Consider the following 16,202-nt stretch of genomic DNA (forward strand, 5'->3'; position numbering starts at 1 on the left):
CCCTGACACCAGGGTTGATGTTGGTAATTTCAAACGTGATACTGGCAGAATTGTGACCACACAGAAGCCATTCATCAAGAATTGAATTGAATTGAATTGATGTTGGTAATTCACCTCACAACCCACACGATAGAAGAAGAAGAACCAAAGTTCAGCTGAGGCCGAGGAGCGGAAGAAGTTTCGAATTAACATCGATCGATATCTTTGTCTTTTGTTTATTTAGCTGTGTTTTTTTTTGTTTGTTGTTGTTGTGTCTTTGTCTTGTTGTTGTTGTTGTGTCTTTGTCTTGTTGTTGTTGTGTCTTTGTCTTTGTATTGTTGTTGTGTGTTTGGTTGTTTGTTTTTGCTTTCTTAATCGTTTACTCAGAACTGCATGTTATCTAATTCAATAGTCGCCAGTATTATTTGAATGATCACTTAGAAATCGCTTCGCAAAGCAAAGCTGGCATCTTGGGATCAGAGCAAATACGACGTCCAGAGAGCCCTTTACAGGTGTTCGATCATCGGTCGGGACGTCGTCGATAGAGATGGGTTGAGGAACAGGACAGAGGAAAAACCTATTCCAAATTTTACTAATGTACTCTCACCTACTTCATTCACTGCCTTCCATACTGAATAACCTACCTAACAACATTATCAATAAAAAACGGTCAAAAAAGACAACAATATAAAAAAACCTACTCAGGCGCTACTTTACAGTAGATAAATATCTACACTCATTAGATGACTGCGAGTGAAACGAACTCAACAGTATTATGTTGCATGTAAATAATCTTTATACTTTTAAGATTCAGCATGAAACCTTAAAATGTACCCAATTTTTAGTTTTAAATTTTAATTTTTTTTTCAAAGAACATTTAAGTATCTCATAAATGACACTTTTGTAAGGATTTGTATAGATAGGACCTTTAGGACCCCTCTAAACTATTGTTCCTACTTTATTTACCAGTTACCTACAAGTTATTTATGATCAATAATAATTACCAACTATTGTAAAAATCTCATCTCCCTAGCATTATCTCGTTTCTCACAGGGTCCGCTTACCTAACCTGAAGATTTGACAGGTCCGGTTTATTACAGAAGCGACTGCCTGTCTGACCTTCCAATCCGCGAAGGGAAAACCAGCCCAATACAGGTTAGGTCACATACCTACCTCCGAAAATGCATTTCTCGGGAATGTGTGTTTCCCTTCACCGCTGACCACGTGATAATCATTTACGATTCAAACATGAATTCGAAAATAATTTCGACAATCATTGGTTTAGGCCTGTGCTGGATTGGAACCTGTGACCTAAAAGTGAGAGGAAAGCGTTTTGCCAACTGGGCCACGGCTCTTTAACTATTGTAAAAATGTACTTTGGTTTATTTATTACTATGAAAGTGTTAGGATCGTTGTAAATTCCGTGTTTAGTAGTAGTAAGTAACGTCCAGGGTTCAAATCCCGGTGGGGAAATATCACGAAAATCACTTTGTGATCCCTAGTTTGGTTAGGACATTACAGGTTGATCACCTGATTATCCGAAAGTAAGATGATCTGTGCTTCGGAAGGCGTGTTAAGTCGTTGGTCCCGGTTACTACTTACTGATGCAAGTTAGTAGTCATTACATGAGCCATATCAGGGGCCTTTGGCGGTTCAATAGTAACCTTGACACCAGGGTTGATGGGGTTGGTAATCCACCTCACAACCCACACGATAGAAGAAGTAAGGTTCTGTGGTTTCTGACATCCCGATTGGGAAATACGCGTAATCTTACGTAAGTATGATGCACTTATATTAAAAGAGTAACTCTACTTCTATCACCTATATATACGACAATATACTCGGCATGTTGGTGAAATTCCAAATTAAAAAAGAAAATATATTAAAAAAAATAATTTACCCAAAATGTCAGGACCGTTCGACTACAACACTCTTTGAATGAAACAGAAAATGGAACATTCCGTTTAATTTTACGAATCGCTGAACGAATGAATATTCTGACCGAATGAAACAAAAAGTAACAGCTTTTGACAGAAGTAGAAAAAGCTCTCAATCGATATCGCGCCCCTCTCTAGCCCTCAAACGTAAGACGCCCAGTCAGCTAACCGCGGGCCGAAGATTAAACCGGATCCCATTATAGTTGAGATTGCAACCTGATGGGACGCTGCATATTTTGCTGGCTCTTCTGGCAGGCCGCCATTTTGTTTTAAACTACGATTTCACTGGAAACAGTACGACTGCCGGCGACAGCATTGCTTTCTTCAGATTCCTAAATCATTTTTTTTCCATGCTGTTAAGTACCTTCCTACTTGCTGGGTTGTCTGCTTGGTGAAATTAATAATAACTCCAAAATAAGTCTTCAACACGATTATAATCAAATTCTTAGTAATATAAACAATGGTTTCAACGGACACTGGATACAGGCAGGCGCGGACGGCGTGTGCGACGACGGTAAGTATATACATACTTTATAACTTTAGCTATTTTGTTCTTTACTAATTTAAATCTTTTTCTTTTCAGGTTTTCTTTCTTACAGGTATTTTCTTCTCTTGTGTTAACACATGCATTACCAAGATCAACAGCAATGAACAGCCTCCGTGGTTTAGTGGTTAGAGCGGTAGCCTCACGATCTGGAGGTCCGGGTTCTATTACCGACGGGGACATTGTCGAAATTACTTTGCGAGACTGTCCTTTGTTTGGTAAGGACTGTGCAGGCTTGAATCATCTGATTGTTCGAAAAAGTACGTTAAGCCGTTGGTCCCGGCTATTAGCCGTAAAAAACCTCACCAACCCGCAGTGGAGCAGCGTGGTGGATGCTCCATACCTCCTCCAGTTGATTGAGGGGAGGTCTGTGCCCAGCAGTGGGACGTATAGTATAGGCTGAACACTTATTGAAATACAGGAGGTAGGTACGTACCACAAAAAATCAAATCTCTTCCCAATGTTTAACAAAACACAATCGTTTGCAACTTGATTAAATCCCCTTGATCATCTGTTACCGTATCACCCAATGGCCTCCGTGGTCCAGTGGTTGAGCGCGCAGCTCACGATCCGTAGGTCCCGGGTTCGAATCCCAAATATAAATATGGTCATATTATAAAAATCACTTTGTGATCCCTAGTTTGGTTAGGACATTACAGGCTGATCACCTGATTGTCCGAAAGTAAGATGATTCGTGCTTCGGAAGGCACGTTAGTCCTTCAGTCCCGGTTACTACTTACTGATGAAAGTGAGTAATCGTTACATGAGCCATGTCAGGGGCCTTGGGGCAATAATAACACTGACACCAGAGTTGATGATGTTGGTAATTCACCTCACAACCCACACTATAAAAGAAGAAGACCATATCACCCATATCACCCTGTCATATAAAAAATAAACAAGCAGAAAGCTGTTAGTGATCAAGCAGCTTGTTGCCGTCTGTCGACAGTCAGCGGCCGACAAAATCATACCTTTAATGCCTCAACTACGATGTCTTTTAATATAACTTTTACAATTGCGAGACGCGACGTGACCCTGCTACGGCGTAGCGCGTAACGACTTGCTACGTAGTTTGTAGCAGGTTTTCTATTGTGTGAATTTTATAACGGTTCGTAGAGCTTGAGTTGTCAGAAGACAAAGTACTTTGTATAAAATATTTAATTAAAGGTAAGCTAATCAGTAGAGTCCCGTATGTATCCTTGAAGGGGTAGGTAGAGCCAAGCAGCGGTGCTCCGACGTGGGCGGCGAGTGGGCGCTGCGTGGGCGCCCGTCTGTTGGCCAGACACCAGTGACTCAAATAATAAACTTTTTTAACGAGTCGATATATGATTAAATATTAATAAAGGTCCAATAATTACCTTCTTAATCATGGTAAATAATCAATGGCCCCGATTTCTGCAGACACCTAATTTTATTTTAAGTTATACCCGTCAATTTCTTATCCACCGAAAAGGAAAGGAACGGATGATTCATTTTAAAATTAATGAATAAATAACCCGAGCGAATAAAATAGGCATCTCGCTGATATCTAAGCCGTTTGACGTGTGCTGTCAACTTAATTATGTCGGGTTATTGTCCAATATACACTTTGGGAGGGTTTTTTAAATTTCTGCCTAAAATTGACGTGTGTTCCATAAATTTTATATCTGTCGATTATCCGTCCCATTCTTTTCCAGCGGATAAGAAAATGACAGGTATAACTTAAAATAAAATAAATCAACAAGATAATCTAAATAGTAGACACAAGATAACTATTTATTCATTTAGGCTTTTGGCAAATGTGTTTATGTGTGTGTGTGTGTGTGTGTGTTTGTGCGTACGTGCGTGCGTGCTTGTGTGCGAGCATTAATAATATGTATGTTACCACTTTGGTACCATGTCACATTAACTTTTTTGACAAATTGAACTGTAAGTCTTACTAAATGTCAAAAATATGTTAGTGCGACAGAGTCCTCAAGTGGGTACATTTTATTGCTCATGACATGCTCCCACTGTTGACACGATCACCTGAGCGGGAATCGGATCTAACACAAATTAACAAGCAGACGTTTCGGGTGAAATTCGGAAAGGAACAATTTAAAAAGAAATCTACCGTACACTTCTATTCTATCCTGTGGGTTGTGAGATCAGTGGCAGACCTTATCAACCCTGGTGCCAGGGTTATTATTGAGCCACCAGAGGCTCCTGACATGGCTCATGTAACGACTATTTACATCAATGAGTAGTAACCGGGACTTTTCTTTTTTGACGCAACTTATTGTAAATTTACACATTACACATTTACATTTGTATTTTTTTACATGATGGACTAATGTTATGGGCGATAGGCTGATCCCTTATCACCATAAGGTTCATCATATCCATCTTAGGATTTCGTATCAACAGTGGCTGCAAGTTGTCTTTGATTACTTGTGGCTCTGCCCACCCCATTTGGGATTACGGGCGTGAGTTTATGTGTGTATGTGTTATTGTAAATTTGCCGCATATGGCATTATCTACTTGGCCGGAAAACAGGGACCAACGGTTTAACGTACCTTCCGAAGCACGGAACTGTACACGCCATGTTCTAGATGTTTTATAGGTCTTTATTATTTTTTAAAGAAAAAAAAAACTGTAAAGTTGATGATCGAAAATTATAGGCAAGTCTGTAAAGCGCCGTCTATATGTTTTTTTTAGGAACGTAACTTGGAATGTCCTTCATTGAGCTTTTTTGACGTGTCTTATTGTAGGTTTGCCTCAATTGTCATGAACTACTTGGCCGGACAAATTGTGCTAAACTGTACCACAGATACCATTAGTTAATACTCGAAAGATAAATATAACGAAATTGAAAAAGTACAGATTTTCATGAACCAATTCACGAAAATTTGATTAAAAACTAATAACTCCTGTTGCTCCCAACGAGCATGTGTAGGGGAAATGGCCCTATAATTGACTCGTATTAAATACTATCCAAACTTTCGTTTTACCTCCATCCTATTTTCACCCAAATTTTGACTTTATTTCATTGAGTTTTATGACCCTTTTTTGTTTTTTACATGAACTTTATTCCCTGAACACCTATTTGATATTTGACTCATTATAAAATATTTTGTTAACAGAAACCTTCGAGATTTAAAAAGTGATATTTTCAAGCGATAGCAGAGTTTAAGACATTCTCCTTATTGATTGGCACACTGTTTTCGTAAGTTTAAGAGCGAGAGGCACACACGAAATAATAACATTGTAATCTGTACAGTGTAAACGATCGTTTTGAAACATTTTAATCATTTATCCTTCCACCGCAACCCTTGCTGAACTTCCTTTAATTTTTAAAACAGCGTTTTCTTAAGCAACTTTCAGGCAGTTTAAGGCCTCGGCGCCACATCGTCTGCAGCTAAGACAAAGGTTTGTTTTCAACAGTCGAAACTCAGACAATGGTGACGGCCCAGTGACCGAGTGGCGATCGACCGACGCATGCGCCAGCTCGGTCCTCCCTCAGTCGCGATCCAACCCGCGCCGGGCCCGCGCGTGTCCATTTACCCCACACTCTGGACAGTAAAGCGATTTTCCCTTAAAACTTGTCGGTTGTCACGTGGTCATTATGGTGGTTTTAAACAGAATTAAACGACTGTAAGCGCCTTCGAGCCACAGAACAGCTGTCCGCGTATGAGGCGGATATAGATTCCGTGAGTATTATTGACATTGTGTTTCCGTGTTACAGGAATACGTTTAGCGTCTCTCAAAGGAATTGGCTTTTAAGGTTTTAGTACCGATCTCGATTGTGTCTTACACGATTAATCCAATATCTTTGAAGGTTTCTCGATACCTATCGAGGGGTTTCGTATAAACTTACCGAATCGACAAGATGTAACGTTATATCTATAAACAGAACGAGAACACGCAGCCTAATTAGATTTATAGGCATATAACCTCTTTTTATAAACATTTTACTTTTTATTTTTCACTTTTGGCCACTGTTAAAAAAGAAAAACTTTAAAATGTCGTTCGATGGAAATGGAACTTGCCTTAGAATTTAAATTATGGTTCGACCTTTTTCATAACCTATAGTCTAAATTTGGAACGTTTTTAAAATTTATATTTTAAAAATAGAATAAGTACTTACAATCTTTAGTTTCAACCAGCGTTTTTATAGTTGCACATTACATCAGATAAAGATACAATGTGGTTTTTTATCACGTTATCTAGTTTAATCACTTATTTTTATCATTATTTACATATGGATACGATAACGGCTACTCTGGTTAATTTATTTACGTCAAATGGGTTTATTTTGCTCGAAAAGAAGTATTTATTACTGTGTTTTTCTAAGATGCCTAAATTGTTTTACTATTTCGTTAAGAAGACTGGAAACACGTGATATATTCGGCTCGCCTACACAATTTAATATAAGGTTTCGTTGAGCGGTCTACAAATCGTTAATCGTAAAATTTCAGCTTTAACATTATTTTTAAATTATTTTTTTAAACTCATTTATGTCTGTTTATTTATCGACTTATATTGAATGCTACATCGTAATATATTTAAGTCATTTAATTCAATTTCAGAATTTGAATAAATCTAGATTTTACGTCCGCAAAATATTATTTCTTAAAAAAGCATTACTTTGGTAATGTTTAAAATTACGTTGTAAGAAAATTCATACATAATTTCCATAGATACTGCTGTAATCATTCATAATAATATATACTTTATAATAATTTTATTTTCATCCCCAGTACAGCTTCTTCTGAAGAAAAAGTATAGCTTAAATCCATCGACAATATAAAATGTTATAAATCTTGTCTTATGTAGTTTTTTCATGTCTCACTGTTGGGCAAAGGCCGACAGTTCCTCTACAACTCTATCCTATGGTTTTTTCCGGTCACCCGTGCACGAAGGAAAAAAAATCAAAATAAATAAAAAAGGTAATTATGAGTGGGTAGGTCTGTCGCGTGAAAACTATGGTAAACAAGGTATTAGAGACAGATAAGAAAATATTATATAATGTATAGACATATAGTTAGGTTCTTTAATCTAAGTCTGGCATAAAAGTATGCTAATAAAGCCTTAATCTAAACCCATTCTAACTTGTTCAACCCAACATGACTCAAGCAACGCGGAAGCGAGTCGTAAAAGAAAATCAGAAAAACGATTTTATTAGCATTCTTCATAAGAGGTTTATGAAAAAGAATTTAAGATTCTCAAGGGTCGTTTATGGTTCTCAAAATATATTCTGGTTTGTTTACATTACCATAAAAGAGTTTTATGGATTTGGTCGTAATTGCTTCGTAAACGAAAGGTGTGCAGCTGTATATGATATCGCGAATAATTTTGATTACACATGCTACCGAAATAAAAATAAGAAAAGAGACATTGTTTTCGAAATACATTCAAAAATTACGCCATCTAGAACACCTACATAAAGGGCGTAAAATCACCGATTTCATTTAAAAATTTTGGTCACTAAAATTGTAATAATCATAACACAAAATATTCTTTATTGCACACACCGGAAATAAAAAAAGATAGTTTCAGAAACAAAAGAGAAATACACAGTGTAATCATCACATTGATAAGATATATATTATATTACTTTGAAATACAATCAAAATGACTTATATATAAATACTGATAGAGCAATACGTTCTTATGCTTAATTACTCACCTTTAATAATTTCTCATGTATTTACCTAGCAGTCAAAAACGATGAAGGAAAGAGAGGAAGGGCAAGACCAAGAAGAGCTTACATGGAACAGATTAAAGAGAAGGTGAACGTCGTGTATTTTAGGGAAGTCAAGGAATTGGTCTTTGATAGACTGGAATGGGAAATGCTACACCGACAAGAGCGTGGCTCTTAAATTGATGATGATGATGAGTCAAAAACGAACTCTTCTCTATTCTGCGTTATCTTCGGCTAATATCTCCGCGTTGAGGACATTACAAGCTGATCACCCGATTGGTCCAAAAGTAAGATGATTAACCTATTTAACCTGAGTCATGTGAGGAGCCTTTGGCAGCTCAATGGTAGCCCTGAGACCAGGGCTGATGAGTTCAGCTATTGGTCTTACATCCGATACGAGATAAGAAGAATCATAATGTTTGTTTTAGGGCTTCTTATCAAAAGTGACTGTAGTTTCTTTATTTTATTTTCGGGATTACAAACAGTAACATATCATATTGCCTGTATTAGGCTGGCTTTCCCTTCGTGGGTAGGAAGGTCAGACAGGCAGACGCTTTTGTAAAAAACCGGACCTGTCAAAAAGTGGTACATACATACTAGTCTAGTCTATTTCTCACCGGGGTAAGCAGAGACTATGGAATTCCATTTGCTTCGATCCTGACACACTTCTCTTGCTTCCTCCAGATTCTTCTTCTTCTTCTATCTTGTGGGTTGTGAGGTGAATTACCAACCTTATCAACCCTGGTGTGAGGGTTATTCTGAGCTTCCAAAGGCCCCTGACATGGCTTCTCCACATTCATCAATCGTTTCACACACACGCCGGTTCGTAGTAGATCGTACTAAACCTTTTCTAAGGATATCTCCAATTTGATCAATGTACATCCTTCCAGGTCTTCTAGGTCGAAAGGTAGTCAAAATAAAATATATACTTTACTGCACTAAAATGAGGAAATCGATCGGTTTAAAGAAGATTATGACTCGAACAAATGAAAGTTGAATAATGATAATAAATTATATAATTATACAATTATGTCTGTGGTTAGTTTCCGCTTCGGAATTATGCTGAATCAGTCGATCGATAAAATAACATCTGAAGCATGTTAACCTACATATTGTCTGCTTCATATATAGGCCCATTTTTCATACAAAAAATTAGTTGTTGACATTTCTCTAGGCAATACTGTTACAATACAACATGCTTAGGACTTCGTTTTATAGTCATTTTTAATTAACAGGGTTATTACAAAAAGTATAAGGTTTAAAGTACAGTCTTATGTCACGTAAGAAGTCCCGCGGCCGCGGCGCTACTGTCGCAGATTCTGCAAAGAATAGGCTAGTTTCCAACTAGTCAAATCAGTTAATTTTTACTAAACGTCAAAACACGAATTTACTATGGATTTTGTATGAAAAAGCAACCTGTGACATCATAGAAAAACGTGACAAAATGTCCCACTTATTATTACATTTTTCTTTATAAAAAATCATAAATAAGTTAAATGAAAAAAAGAAAACGTTTTTGTCACCTTTAGATCTGTCTTTATTTAGTAATCAGAATTTCATAATATATTTTTGATCTAGGAAACTACTCAGTTATTATGGCTTGTCAATTAGATTGAAATCTCGTCGAATACTTCCGTGGCGCGGATTATTATTTTAAACCTAGTTTATTTTTAATCTTCGTTTCATAATAACACTATGTATAATTATTATTATAAACTCACGCCTATTTCCCACCGGGGTAAGCAGAGACTATAGAATTCCATTTGCTTCGATCCTGACACACTTCTCTTGCTTCCTCCACATTCATCAATCGCTTCATACACGCACGCCTGTTCAGAGTAGATCGTATTGAACCTTTTTTTAAGGACAGATGTCCAATTTGATCATCGTAAGTCCTTCTCGGTCTTCCTCTGCCAGCCCTACCATCAACTTTCGCTTTATATACCGCTTTTGCAATTCTATTATCCTTCATCCGCTCAACGTGTCCAAACCAACCTAACATTCCCTTCTCAATTCTAGTCACTATATCGTCTTTTATACCACATTTCTGTCTTATCACACTGTTTCTCACTCTATCACTCAACTTCACACCGCAGATGCTACGCAAAGACCTCATTTCTACGGCATTGATCCTACTTTCATGCTTCTTCTGCCATACCCAACATTCACTACCGTACTTCAGCGTAGGGACAAGCACTGCATTGTGAACAGCCATCCTCGCATCTTGCGAGATACATTGGCTACTAACAACTGCATGCATTGCCCCATTCACTGAATTACCCAATCTCACTCTCCTTTCTATATCTTCATCACATTTACCATCCCTTGTAAACATAGTACCCAAATACACAAATTCATTCACTTGTTCTACCATTTCATTCCCAATCATAACACTATGTATAAAATATTACTTAAAAAAAAATATCGGAAACAAAGGTGACACTGAGCAAAAAGGTTAATCGGCTCAATTCGGCTCAGCATAACACTACGCTGACAGGAAAGTTTATGCAGCTGATTGTTTTTGTCCCTCTTATTTATTTTTATTATTGTATTTATCTTGATGCAACTATTTGTACCTAGTAAGAGGGTTAAAAGGGCCATATTGAAGCAATTCATATAAAAAGCAATATTGCTATTTGACATTGCGCACTTACTTTTTATATGCCAAAATGTTGCAATATAGCTCTTTAAATTAATTGCTTCATACAGATATAGATAAAGCTATTTCCCACTGAGGTAAGCAGGGACTATGGAATTCCATTTGCTTCGATCCTGACACACATATAAACATATTGTTTTGGTTATATTTTTACACTATAACCCATTGCGCAGTGTTTAACTGCAAAATCATAGTGTTAAATTTATTCCTAAAGATTGGAAAGAAGAAACTTATTAAACTTATTTTCAATCAAAACTGCCTTTTTCCAACTGGCAGCTTTTCTTTTTCGTAACTCATCCTTCAGACGGGATACACTTCACGTTGCTCCACATTTTATATCAATTTATCACGAATTTTAGCTGGACAGTGGTGCTAATTCCTGTAAATACCATCTAATTTTATTTTAAGTTATATCTGTCATTTTCTTATCCGCCGAAAAGGAAAGGGACGGGTAATCGACAAGCATAAAATTTATGGAACACACGTCAATTTTAACCAACTCACAAAATCGACGCACAAATCTAAACCATACCGTCTAAAAATTTTACATCCGTCAATAACCCGACACAGTTAAGTAGACAGCACGTCAAACGGATTGCATACCAGAGACGTACCTTTTGATTCGCCCGGGTTATTCATTCATTCACTCATTCTTCCTAAAATTAAGAGCTGTGAATTATCCGTCCCTTTCCTTTTCGACGGATATGAAAATGACGGATATAACTTAAAATAAAATTAGGCGGTTTCTGCAGGAATCGGGGCCATTATGGAGAACTGTCAAAATTGAGAAACATTCAACAGTGCTGCCACCTACATTTGAGCTTGTAGTTTCCCCTCATTCGATAAACATTAAGTGCAACAAAAAGGAAGGAAGAAACTGACGTGTCCTTTTACTCTGTTGAGTGTAAAATTATGTTCTGTGGAAAATTCACTTGTTTGAAAAATGTTCCTTACTACTCTAAGTTATCTTGGAAAGTTAAAAATAAAAGGATCGTAAGAACTTGGCAACATGACGCATGTTATGTGTATAGTTCTCTGTGAAAATGAAATTTGTAAAGAACAAAATGTAACAGTTTTGCGATTAGCGTCAAAATAACCAATAGTTTAACAATACAATACAATACAATACAATACACTACACTACACTACACTACACTACACTACACTACACTACACTACACTACAATACAATACAAAACAATACAATACAATACAATTCAATTACACTTTATTGCATCAACATAAAAATAAATATATATTATATTATTTATATTTTATTTTTTTATATTGATAGATATAGTACTCTTTCAGTACTTTGGTCACCACTAATAGAGCTACGCTCTTGTCGGTGTAGCATTCTCCATGCTACTTTTTTAGGAAAAAATAGGGCAGTGGTTTCCCTATTGCCTTCCGCCCCGCAGTGCTCTGTCTGACGCGAGTGGCATGGCGCCCAGAGTAGTTCATTTCAATGCCGTATTAGGACTCCTGTCCTCCGCCTCTGAATAGTACTGACAGTTACTGCTACCCTCTGTCATGTTCCAACCTTCAAACCTTTGCTTAATAGGCGTGAATTTATACATCATACATAAGATGACTCGATACAAAATTGAAAACAGCAGGTTTACGGTGACTCATTGCGTGTGCAATTCGGCTCAGGGCATGGTCTGAGAGGATTATATTATATTTTATTTTTTATTTTATTTTATTCGGGGAGCTTACAGCATTATTTACACAATCAAAATCTTAATAATAAATAAGGCTAATTACAAGCTACCACAGAAAGTAAGAAAAAAGTTTACGGAAGTGAGAACACTACATAATAATTATATAAACAAAAGAAAAGAACATAAAACAAAACATAAACAAAATATAATATAAGTACCTAAGCATAATAATATACCTAACTAGGAGCTGCAATGACCACTGGCAATGATTAAATAGATCTACTGCTACTACAAAACAGATCACACTCGGCTATATTTGAAAGAATTAATCGATAGTGGGCCGATAGTGATGAGCTTTGAATGCGGTTAAACATCCACGCCAGCGGGGTCGGTATGGTTATTACTATTCGCAATAACTAGCAGAATAAGTTAATCAGAGCAAATTGTTTCATCAACTATGGCTGGACAGAAAAATAGAAGAACATTTTTTCTCATACCCTAACATTTTTTTAGTAACAAACCCGAAATACGCTTAGGACGGGAATATAAAATGAAAATATTTTCATATTTGTGCCGTTTCAGCTCGCATCACGTCTATATTTTGCTGAAACTAAAATAAATAAACGAGTTTTGGGCTATGTGCTTGGGATATAAAATAATGCAAAGGCTGCTTTCAGCCTGTCTTCAATTTAATATCACAGCGCCATGCCTCTGTCGCCTCGGTGGCCCAGTGGTTTGAGCGTTCGGCTCACGATCCGAAGGTCCCGGATTCAAATCCCTGTGGAGACATATCACGAAAATCACTTTGTGATCCCTAGTTTGCTTAGGACATTACAGGCTGATCATCAGATTGTCCGAAAGTAAGATGATCCGTGCTTCGGAAGGCAGGTTAAGCCGTTGGTCGCGGTTAATACTTACTGAAGCAAGTTAGTAGTCGTTACATGAGATGTCAGGGGCCTTTGCCGGCTCAATAGTAACCCTGACACCAGGGTTGATGGGGTTGGTAATCCACCTAACAACCCACACGATAGAAGATGCCTCTGTCGCCGAAGGAGTAAGCAGAGGTGTACAGTCATGAGCAACATAATGTACCCACTTTAGGACTCTGTGGCACTAACATATTTGACATTTAGTGAGACTTACAGTTCAATGTATCAAAAAAGTTAATGTGACATGGTACCAAAGTGTACATATTAATGCTCGTGACCGTACAGTACATACCGCCGCCGCGTACTCATTCTATTCCTCTCACTTGTATTTACTGTGCGTGAAATAAAGTATTTGTTATGTAAAATGTTATACACCCAGAAGCATGGCCCGAATTGTCCCTCAAAGTTTTAGTTACGATGTCACTAACACCCTGTATAGCAATGGACTCGCGGTCTTAAAACTTTATAAGTTATTCGGTTCACCAAAAATGCCCTGGGTAAGGTATAACCGTTATAAAACTATCCCATTACCTCTTTCGCTCGAAACTTCGGCAAATTCAAAGTTCCGGTCAAATTGAGATCAGATGGCGAGCCTTTCATCTCAGATTTGTTTAGTCGGCGACATCAAAGGCCGGTAAGCCCCGTATCGATCTACCTACGTGCCGTTATACTGACTACGTCCGAATACCTCTTTAAAGGGCTTTGTGTAAACATTTACAAATAGCTTTCGATTGTAAACATGGGAAATATGTAAACGGGGCATGGACTTTGTGAAGATATAATGAGTTATTTTTTATATATATTTATCTTTTCCTTTTTATAAGTATTATTATTTTGTTTTAAGTTTACGCGCTTATTACGTCTCATCCGCCTAAAACGACTGCAGCTTCTCACAACCTGTATAGCCGGGGAAAAGAAGCTGCAAGAAAAACCTCGGCACAGGGCCCTAGACGTTCTTTAAAAATAATAAAAATAAACATAAAATATTGGTATACAATTGAGTAATTTAGCTGCCTAATATCAGTTCTCAGACAGTTAATCCTATGCATTCATATGTTCATAATAATCACTAACTTTATAATAACCTTTTTTGTAAGTTGAAAGGCAAATTTTGAATGGCAATGGGAATCTTATTGTAAAACACACATTTGTATACATTGCCCCTTAAAAGATTTAGTAATCTTATGTAATCGACTGACTTGTAAAGCAAGTTTATTTTTATTTCGGGTATATATTGTTTATGTATTATTGTATATAGAATTACATGCGAAGAGCTTGTAGCCTGTCACTATAAATTGGATTGTACATAAGTCCCACGATAGGTAATGTTACAGGCGAGAGTTTATGGGCGTGTAGTGAATTCATACCTACGGTCACGAGCATTAATATGATACACTTTGGTACCATGTCACATTAACTTTTTTGACAAGTTGAACTGTAAGTCGCACTAAATGTCAAATATGTTAGTGCGACAGAGTCCTAAAGTGGGTACATTATATTGCTCATGACTGTACATAAGGCTGCCCGCGCACGTCAAAACTTTTTGTAGGACCGATAGTCGGGCCAATGAGGGACTGTCCAGGCTGCGTTCACCAAAAACAATATAGATGGCGTTGTACAGCTTTAAAGTGATAATTACCTATTTTACGGGTAAGTACATCTATTTAAGAGCTGCGCTCTTGTCGGTGGAGTAATCGCCATTCCTCTCTTCTTCCCGCCATAATCTTCACCTCCTGATACGACACGACCTGCACCTTCTCTTTTGTTTGTTTCATAAATGTTCTCCTAGGTCTATCCCTTCCTCTCTTCCCTTCAATTTTTCCTTCTATAATGTAAGAACATAATTATTCCAAAATACAATATAATGGCAGAAACATAAAGTAATTGTTGCTTGATATTTGGGTCACATTATGTATAGAATTATGTTGCTACCTATATTGCTTCCCTCTACTTTTCTCAGAACAATAATGCGTGGAAGATGTAATTGCCTGGGTGTAATAAAAAGTGTACAGTCATGAGCAATATAATGTACCCACTTTAGGACTCTGTCGCACTAACATATTTGACATTTAGTGAGACTTATAGTTCAATTTGTCAAAAAAGTTAATGTGACATGGTGCCAAAGTGTATGCATATTAATGCTCGTGACCGTGCACCCAAAACCAAAGACAAAAGATGCATGATAATATGTCTGTTATCCGTGAAATTAGAAGGTTAAACAAAGTAAAATCTATACAGCGCCATCACACACACGCACGTTAAGCCGTTGGTCCCGGTTACAACTTGCTGATGTAAGTACGTAGTCGTTACATGAGCCATGAGCCAACCAAGGGTTGATGGGGTTGGTAATCCACCTCACAACCCACACGAGAGAAGAAGGAGAAGACAGCGCCATCTATATTGATTTGAGGAACGTAGAGGAAAATCCCTCATTTTTCCGCCGATTCTTATAACCGATCGTCTCAACGCACACCTCCGACATTTATGTCTGTGGCTGTCGAGGGAGCAGCACGTCATGGACAGAGAGTTCGTTTACTTGAATGAATGTGGACATATATGGAGGAATGTGGATTTACAAAGGAAGGTTTGTGTTTGGTTTTCGAACGTTCCATTTATTGCCGATAATCGGATCGGTCGGAATGCACCGATTTTATTTCTGAGCTACTTTTTGTAGGACGTGTGCGTTGCGCTATTGCAATCATTACGTTCTATTTTTCTCCTACAAAAAAATCGGTTATTCAAATTCAAATTCAAAATTCAAAAATATCTTTATTCAGTAGGTAACATAGTTACATTTTGAAACGTCAATTTTACATAACGAACGTCTC

General features: G+C 37.3%; 1 protein-coding gene across 2 annotated transcripts in view; it reads left to right on the top strand.

Moving 5' to 3' along the window:
- The first annotated feature begins 5,939 nt into the window (after positions 1-5,939).
- LOC126371692 (calmodulin-binding transcription activator 2) overlaps positions 5,940-16,202 on the top strand; it is a 273,169-nt gene continuing 262,906 nt past the window's right edge. For both annotated transcript variants that reach the window (XM_050016993.1, XM_050016994.1), the window contains exon 1: positions 5,940-6,128. The gene's annotated coding sequence lies outside the window, so the exon portion shown is untranslated. The remainder of the gene's footprint in view (positions 6,129-16,202) is intronic.

Source organism: Pectinophora gossypiella, chromosome 13, assembly GCF_024362695.1.
Source record: "Pectinophora gossypiella chromosome 13, ilPecGoss1.1, whole genome shotgun sequence".
Classification (NCBI taxonomy): domain Eukaryota; kingdom Metazoa; phylum Arthropoda; class Insecta; order Lepidoptera; family Gelechiidae; genus Pectinophora; species Pectinophora gossypiella.